The sequence below is a fragment of the Acanthopagrus latus genome, chromosome 2 (assembly GCF_904848185.1).
Source record: "Acanthopagrus latus isolate v.2019 chromosome 2, fAcaLat1.1, whole genome shotgun sequence".
NCBI lineage: Eukaryota > Metazoa > Chordata > Actinopteri > Spariformes > Sparidae > Acanthopagrus > Acanthopagrus latus.
In genome coordinates, this window is record NC_051040.1 from 23,475,690 (window position 1) to 23,482,964 (window position 7,275).

At 44.1% G+C, this 7,275-nt stretch overlaps 1 long non-coding RNA gene across 2 annotated transcripts; it reads left to right on the top strand.

Moving 5' to 3' along the window:
* The first annotated feature begins 2,063 nt into the window (after nt 1-2,063).
* LOC119005881 lies at nt 2,064-6,168 on the top strand. Of its 2 annotated transcripts, none has more exons than XR_005070609.1 (2): nt 2,064-3,139; nt 5,542-6,168. It is a non-coding gene; the product is annotated as an uncharacterized LOC119005881 (long non-coding RNA). The 2 variants fall into 2 exon arrangements; XR_005070610.1 differs by lacking the exon at nt 2,064-3,139 and adding an exon at nt 3,516-4,777.
* The last annotated feature ends 1,107 nt before the right edge of the window (nt 6,169-7,275 follow it).

Consider the following 7,275-nt stretch of genomic DNA (forward strand, 5'->3'; position numbering starts at 1 on the left):
ATGTCTCGTCCTCTGCCACATTCACCAACATTAGCTGAGGCTTTCACACTGACATCCACAGGTTTGCTGCAGGACACAAACACTGTGGGCTGGACATGAACTATGAATGTAGACACTCAGAGGTCAGGAGCTCTGAACTCAGTGTTCAGTATGATAACACATGAGCCGACTGCTCTCTGTAAAATGAATCAGGGTGTTTTTTCTCTGATGAGGGAATGTAATGAGGAGGACGTGTTTCCACCTGCAGTGCTTCTGTCTCTGATGGCAGAAGAGTAAAAACTGAAGAAACTGTCTGACGTTACAGACTGAAATAAACTGCTACATGTGTAGCATGATGTCCATGTCTTCTTCTAACACTGGGAAGATTTTAGTGTTTTCAAAATCAGTTACTGACACGAGCTAATGTAGAATCATTTTCTGCCATCTGCCCACAAACAATGAGTGGTTACGAACAGTCGTCTGCTGGAAGCTTTGAATGTTCATGCAGTTTGTTGCACGGAGCATCATTCAAACTGATTCTGTTTTCCTTCTGCCGACTTTTCAGTGTGTATCTAAATGATCTGTGATGTGTTCATGCTGTGTGTATAACTCACACAGTGGGCTGTGAGATGCTCTGTGGTTAACTGATGTGACTCAGACTGAAAACTGGCATCATCATTGTGTCACTTTGAATTGTGACATCACGCAGACATCATTTACATTCCATCCACCTGACCGACGACTTCAACATGAAACCAGAGCTGACGTCTCTCTGAGAGTCAACAGTCTCTCTCCTCTGACTGTGACAACAAACTCTATTTTTCATCAGATTGTTTTGATGGGAGTCAATCTCACCTTTGCTTTGTTTCTCTTGCTGCTGGCATGTTATAATGAAAACAGTATTCTTCTCCTCTGTGCCTGAAATACAAATGAGCAGTGTGAAACGGGCGGGGAATGTAAATAAACCCTCCAAACACAGTCAGCTGAGCCAGAAGGTCTCGTGGGTGGAGGCTAAACACAGATGGAGACTAAAAGGAAACAAAACTGAGAGTGCAAATGCACAAAAATGCAAATATAATAGAAAATGTGGCTCCGAGCAGCTCGCTCCTTCTGTGTGAGGGCAAAGATCCACAAACAATTAAAACCCATTTAATGTGGTGACATCACAGAGAACAGCCGGTAGTAAAGGTTTATTATCAGTCGTATGAAATCATCATTTTATCTCTCTGAGTATCAACAGTCAGACGATGAAACTGGTCCCCTGAACGTCTCATCACTGCTGCTGCTAACTGCTGTTTACTGACCAGAGCTGCTGCTGTGTTGAAAATGACTGACGCTGATTCATGAACCATTATCTTCTTTATGTAACAGCCGTCATCTGAGCCTATAATTCAGCCCCACCATGTTGTGGTGTACAGATAACACTGAACAGCTGACTCCACTGAATGTGTCTCCTCTTTATGAGCAGCGCTGCTGTTTTCTTTGCATTCAGATGACTTCAGTGTGATCTGGTGATGTTTGGAGACGTCATGTGTGTCTACAGTAGAGACGTCTGCTATAATATGAACACGTGAGGACGTTTCTGAGTGGGATTCTTACTGGAGCTTTACTGTGGCCACGTTTACAGATCAGATCTCACCATCAGCTCTCAGCAGAAGTTTGTTATTATAAAACAAGTTTTTCTTGATATTATTCACACAGAAACACAACTTTTCTAAATGTGCAAATATTCCAGATGAGCTGACGTCTTCACTGTCTGTCCTCACTTCATCTGATTATCATTTTAAAGACAGATACTTGTGACAAGTTCATGTTGTTTCCTGCATTTCCCCAGTCAGCTGAGTAAGTAAGTACATTTACTAGAATATGGTTGGCAAGTTACTTTATTTATTCACATTTATTTACATATTTTGGCCCGTAACTTTATTTTGTATTGTACTTTTACCTCCACTATATTTATCTGATAAATTTAGTAACAGATTACACTACATCAGAGCCAAATGAGGACATTTTAAAAAAATAATGTATTTTATCACTTCTCAGATTAAAAGATACTTGTAACAGTTCATGTTGTTTCCTGCATTTCCCCTGAGATGGAATGTAACTAACTATATCTACTAAAATACAGTATGTAAGTTACAGTATAAGGTACATATACTGGCACTTTACTCCCACTTTATTACATTTTGTAGGCAGACATTGTATTTTTTCCTTCACTACATTTATCTTACAGTACATCAGAGCCAAAGGAGGAAGTGTTTAAATTAATTCATTTTATCACCACTCAGATTAAACAAACAATGACTCTGATGATTAAAATAAATAGGCTGACCCCTGGTATACAGTACAGACATACATGTAGAAATACTGTGTGTTTAATTCACTTTTACTTTTGATGATGAAGTGCATTAAATGCAACACAATTACTCTGCGTACTTAAGTATATTTAATATCAGACACTAAGAGTTTTACTCAAGTACTGTTGGTATGATGGCCTCTCACTGTGACCACAGTAAGACTTTAACATGACGTGTTTACTTTGAATCCAGTGGGACTTTCCAGCAGTGCGTCTGCTCCTCTTCAGTAAAGCTGCTGAGAGGCTCCATGTGAAACATCCTGGTTGTGCTGCTCAATCAAATGTGTTGGCTTTGTCCTCATTAGTCCTGCTGTCAGTGCTGGACCATGACACACACACACACACACACACACACACACACACACACTCCCAGTCTGTCTCCCTCTGTGGAGGAGAGTGTCGGTAGGGGTCGCTACTGTCCGTGTAAAGCAGCAGATGGAGCAGTGACAGAGTCTCCAGCTCTTGTGTTCATCAGCACCGTTCACACCGGGATTTCTTCCTCCGCTCGGCTTCATTTGCAGCTTTCTCTTCTGGAAATTAGCCGCTGGAGACGGAGCTCGGTCGGGAAGAGCGCGGAGCTTTTGCAGCTGATTAAAGGACACCATGCTTTCCTTCTGGATACACACCGTGTGGATCCCCGGCGTCGCTCTCCTCTTTGGATTTCAAGGCAAGGGATCGTTTCATTCTTTTCATTTCATGTGCTGACGTTTTCCACTAGGAAAGCCCGGAGCTGAGAGGGAAATGACAGCTACCGTGGAGCTTTATTGTGCTTCTGTCCGTCCGCTGCTGACTCGAGTTCTGAAGGTATGTGAAGTGACTTCCCTTCCTGAAAACAGCTGACATGACGGAGAGAGCTCCTCATGGAGAAGCTGCCGACTGTTACAGTGGAGCTGTGTTTGCTCTCAGGCAACTTAGTGACATCAGTGTGCATGTACAGTAGCAGTGTGAGACACAGAGGAGAGAAGAGAAGAGCCGCAGAGGCTGATGGTCCAGCTCCCAGCTTCAGGAGAGTCTCCTCTCAGCTGAGGAGGAGAGCAGTGACCAACATGTGGAGGCTGTTCATCTCTCAGCTGCACTCTGACACTTGCTGCAGCATGCTGGCCTCTCATCCAGAGTGTGTGTGTGTGTGTGTGTGTGTGTGTGTGTGTGTGTCTGTGTGTGTGTGTGTCTGTGTGCGTGTGCAGCTCAGTGCCAGTTAGTTTGTGTAAACTGTCTAAGAAGGGAAGTGATGTCTCCATTTTGGCTCTAAGCTTGAAATCCCTTCATATCTTCACACACATCTCTGACTCTGATCCATCTACGATGCACACATCATGGATCAGTCCGTTTTATTGGATTCTCTCTGGTGCTGCTTTTCTGCTGGCAAAGAGTCTTATTAGTGTTGTGTGTGTGTGTGTGTGTGTGTGTGTGTGTGTGTGTGTGTGTGTGTGTGTGATACACGTGGATGAAGGCAGAAAGCAGACACAGTGTGTGGTGTGAAACAGCAGTGAGATCCAGCTGTAGTGAGCAGGAGAGACGGTGGCAGCAGGAAGGGTGGATGATGGAGGAGAAGAAAGATGTAGTTTTCATGTCTTCTCTCTCGTCTGCTTTTGGAATTAAATGTCAGCAGTAAGTGATGACGCTCTCCACACTGTAATGCTGCGTTCAGGACGAGTCGTGACTTGGAAATGTGCGACGTCCTCCCGGGAAAAGTGCAATGGAGCGCCACTGGAAGGAGGAATTCCTCCTGGTGAACTCTGGGTACATTTATGTCCCCTGACTTCACGAGGGAGCAGTCGTCTGACGTCACACAATGCTGGCAGCACCCATGGGAGGGTGGTAGGGTGTAGACAGCAGTATTTGTAAAAGGCTCGTGAAGGAAATGTGTAGATATGTTTCCAAGTGTTAAAGTGCTGTAAGATAAAACACATCATGGGGTCTGTAACCTCATGTGTCCTCTGGCTCATTTTTAATGCTCTGAGGCTGCACTGCTGAGGCTGCAGGTGTATGTCCACTTGCCAGAGAGACATCATTTTATCTCAGTCATTAACAGAATCATATCTTGGGTTCACTTTTGTCATCTCGCTCCTGGAACTCTTTGAGTTTTGAAGTTTCCTCCAGGAAATTCCAGCCTGTGACACCATGAGGCGTTCAGGGTCAGTGCTGTGGTCAGACTGTGGTCGTACTGGGCAGCTCCCAGACGGACAGTGGACTGGTTACAAGAGACGTTTGAGACGTTTCAGTTGATATCGACCTCTTTTGCCATGAAAACACGTCATTGTTGGAACTTGCTTGAAGTCAAAATGACGTCAACCATTTTTATCTCAAAGATGAACTGTAAACTTGTAGAGGATCTGATCATCTTCTGTTTTGTTGTTCTCCAGAACGTCCTCCTCCATCTCCTCTCAGGAAAACACTAAACCACATCTCTGATTCACTCTACAGACGCAGGCAGAGTGCACTGTGGGTAACTTTTGTTTTCATGGAGGAATTACAATCTCATGCACTTTATAGGTTTTTGAAGAGAAACGGTTACAGAATGAAGGTAAACAGTGTAAAGTGTCACAATGGGGTCTTGAAGTACTGAATAAACAAAATGAGTGAACCAAAGAAGTGAGAACATAACAGCTTTGAACAGAGAACAATAAGAAGATTATCAGATGATTATTGAGGGAGAGTGTCGACTCTGAACTGATCCAACAGCCACATGAGCAGGTGAAACTAATGACGTGTTAACGAGCCTCCTGACAGTGTCGACCTGGTGACTGCAGACAGAGCAGAGAGAGCCTGGCAGAGAGTCTCTGTGTTCCACTTTCCATTCACACACTGAAGCTCAACAAACACGCTGGATGTATTTCAGACCTCAGTAAAACATTTAAAGAATCTTCTCTGAATCTTTCCAAGTCTGTCTACATTTACAGTGTTGTGTGATGAAATAGTTCTGACCAACAGGTCTTCTTCACTGTCCACACTAAAAACTGAGAGAGGGAACATGAAAGAGTTGACAAGTTAAGATTCCCATCAGCAGCTCTCACACTAAATCCTTCCTCAGTGACGTGCTGAATTCTTTTCACAGCTGCTAACTTTCCTCTCATTAGTTGACACGTACAGTAAACCTCCCTCTCATCTCCCTCTTCTCACCACACTCACATCACTCTCTTTACTTCGCCTCGTCCTCCATCACCTCTTACTTTACAGCTCTCCTGATTCTTATTTCCTTTGTTTAGATCTCTCCTGGCGTCATTTCCCCAAAGCTGCACATGACTGACAGTGGAATCATGAATCTGTGGCTGAGCCGTTGTTTCCTCTGAGGGCAGCGCTGACGCCCGTCTCTCTGCAGAGCGTCTTTAAACTCGTCGTCCGCTCAGACTTCATCGATTCGGACGTCGACCCTGTTCGTCTTGTCAAAGTGCAGCCGATGAGCTGGAGAGAGAGACGGAGGATAAGATGATGGAGGAAATGAACATCAATATAGTCGGGCGGACTGACCGAGTACAGTCTCTGTGCAGGAAACACCGAGCTGGTGTTTGATGGGACGTTTTGCTTTTTCATTAATAAGTGAAGTAGGTAATCAGCTCAGCTGCTTGTTTTACAGCGAGCACTTCTTCCTAATGAGCATCAGCTCTAATCACACAGGTAGATCACTGTTCACCTCCTCGCTCTCCCTCTAACAAGACAAACCTGACAAAGTGTGAATCATAATTTATTCTCACTGCTCTGTTTGGTTTCTCATCAGTTTTCTTCAGTAAGTTGAACAAATGAATGTCAAATAAACCTCCTTTATGATAATTGTTAAAGAGATACTGCTGCAGATGTTGTATGAATATTTCTCTTTAATAAAGAAGATAAATGCAGAAGTCGCTCAGCGCTCCCTCAGTTTAAACTGCAGATGAAACTTATCTTCACAAGGTTCTCATGAGTTTTAATGCCGTTTGGAAACGGATAATGTTTCAACACTTTGTATGAAGAGACGTTTAGATAAACTGGTCGTCTGCTGCTCTGTTGGGATTCCTGCACATTCTTCCATGATGTTGTTTCTCTGAGTAAACTGGGAACAGTTTCAGGTTCAGTTTGTGGTGTTCAGTCGCGTTGATCAGTTTTGTTTTCATCCCAGAGTGGATACAAACGTCCTCATCTTCCTCCCTCGGCTGCAGCTTTCAACAGATAATGTGCTGTCAGAGTTGTGCTTCAGTGGTTCTGACGAGTGGTTCTGATTTTAGTGCCACTTGTTTCCTTCTTTCTTTACAGAAACAAGGTTGTATTCATCGGTGAGGTCTCTGTTTGTCTTGCTTCATGTTGTTTGAACTTCTTACGATGACATTTGACTCTGTCCTGAGGCGCTGATGGGATGTGAGAGTACATTTACTCTCTGATGGATGGAATTATATGTGTCTGCTCTGAATGCCTCCAGGTCTGTGTGGAGCTGCTAGTTTGGAGCATTTTCTGTAAAACTGGATGTTTTTAGTTGATTTGGTTGGACGAGCGACACATAGCTGTACACAGAAGAAGTACTCACACTGTTTCAGCTGTGCTCTTCATCCTGTCTGGTCCAGGCTGCTGTATGTTGGAGCTCTTTCAGAAGAAGAGACGGCAGCTGAAAGGCTCGTGCTGTTGAAGGTCTGTTAGTTTAAAGGATTAATCAGTCGGGGTGAACAAACCACAGGTGAGAGAACATCAGAGCTGTGTCCTTTGTGGCTGTGTGGTCACATGTCCACTGTGATGGAAAACTTGTGTGTGTGTGTGTGTGTGTGTGTGTGTGTGTGTGTGTGTGTGTGTGTGTGTGTGTGTGTGTGTGTGTGTGTGTGGATGATGCTGTGTCTGCAGCTGGAGGATGCTCACGGTCTGTTTTAGCCTGAGTCAGCATGTTTCCAGACACATAACGTCACCTGACTCGGGTTGAACGATGTCACCACACAGTCGAGCCGCTCAAACTCGACTAGCTGCTGTAATGTGATAACAGA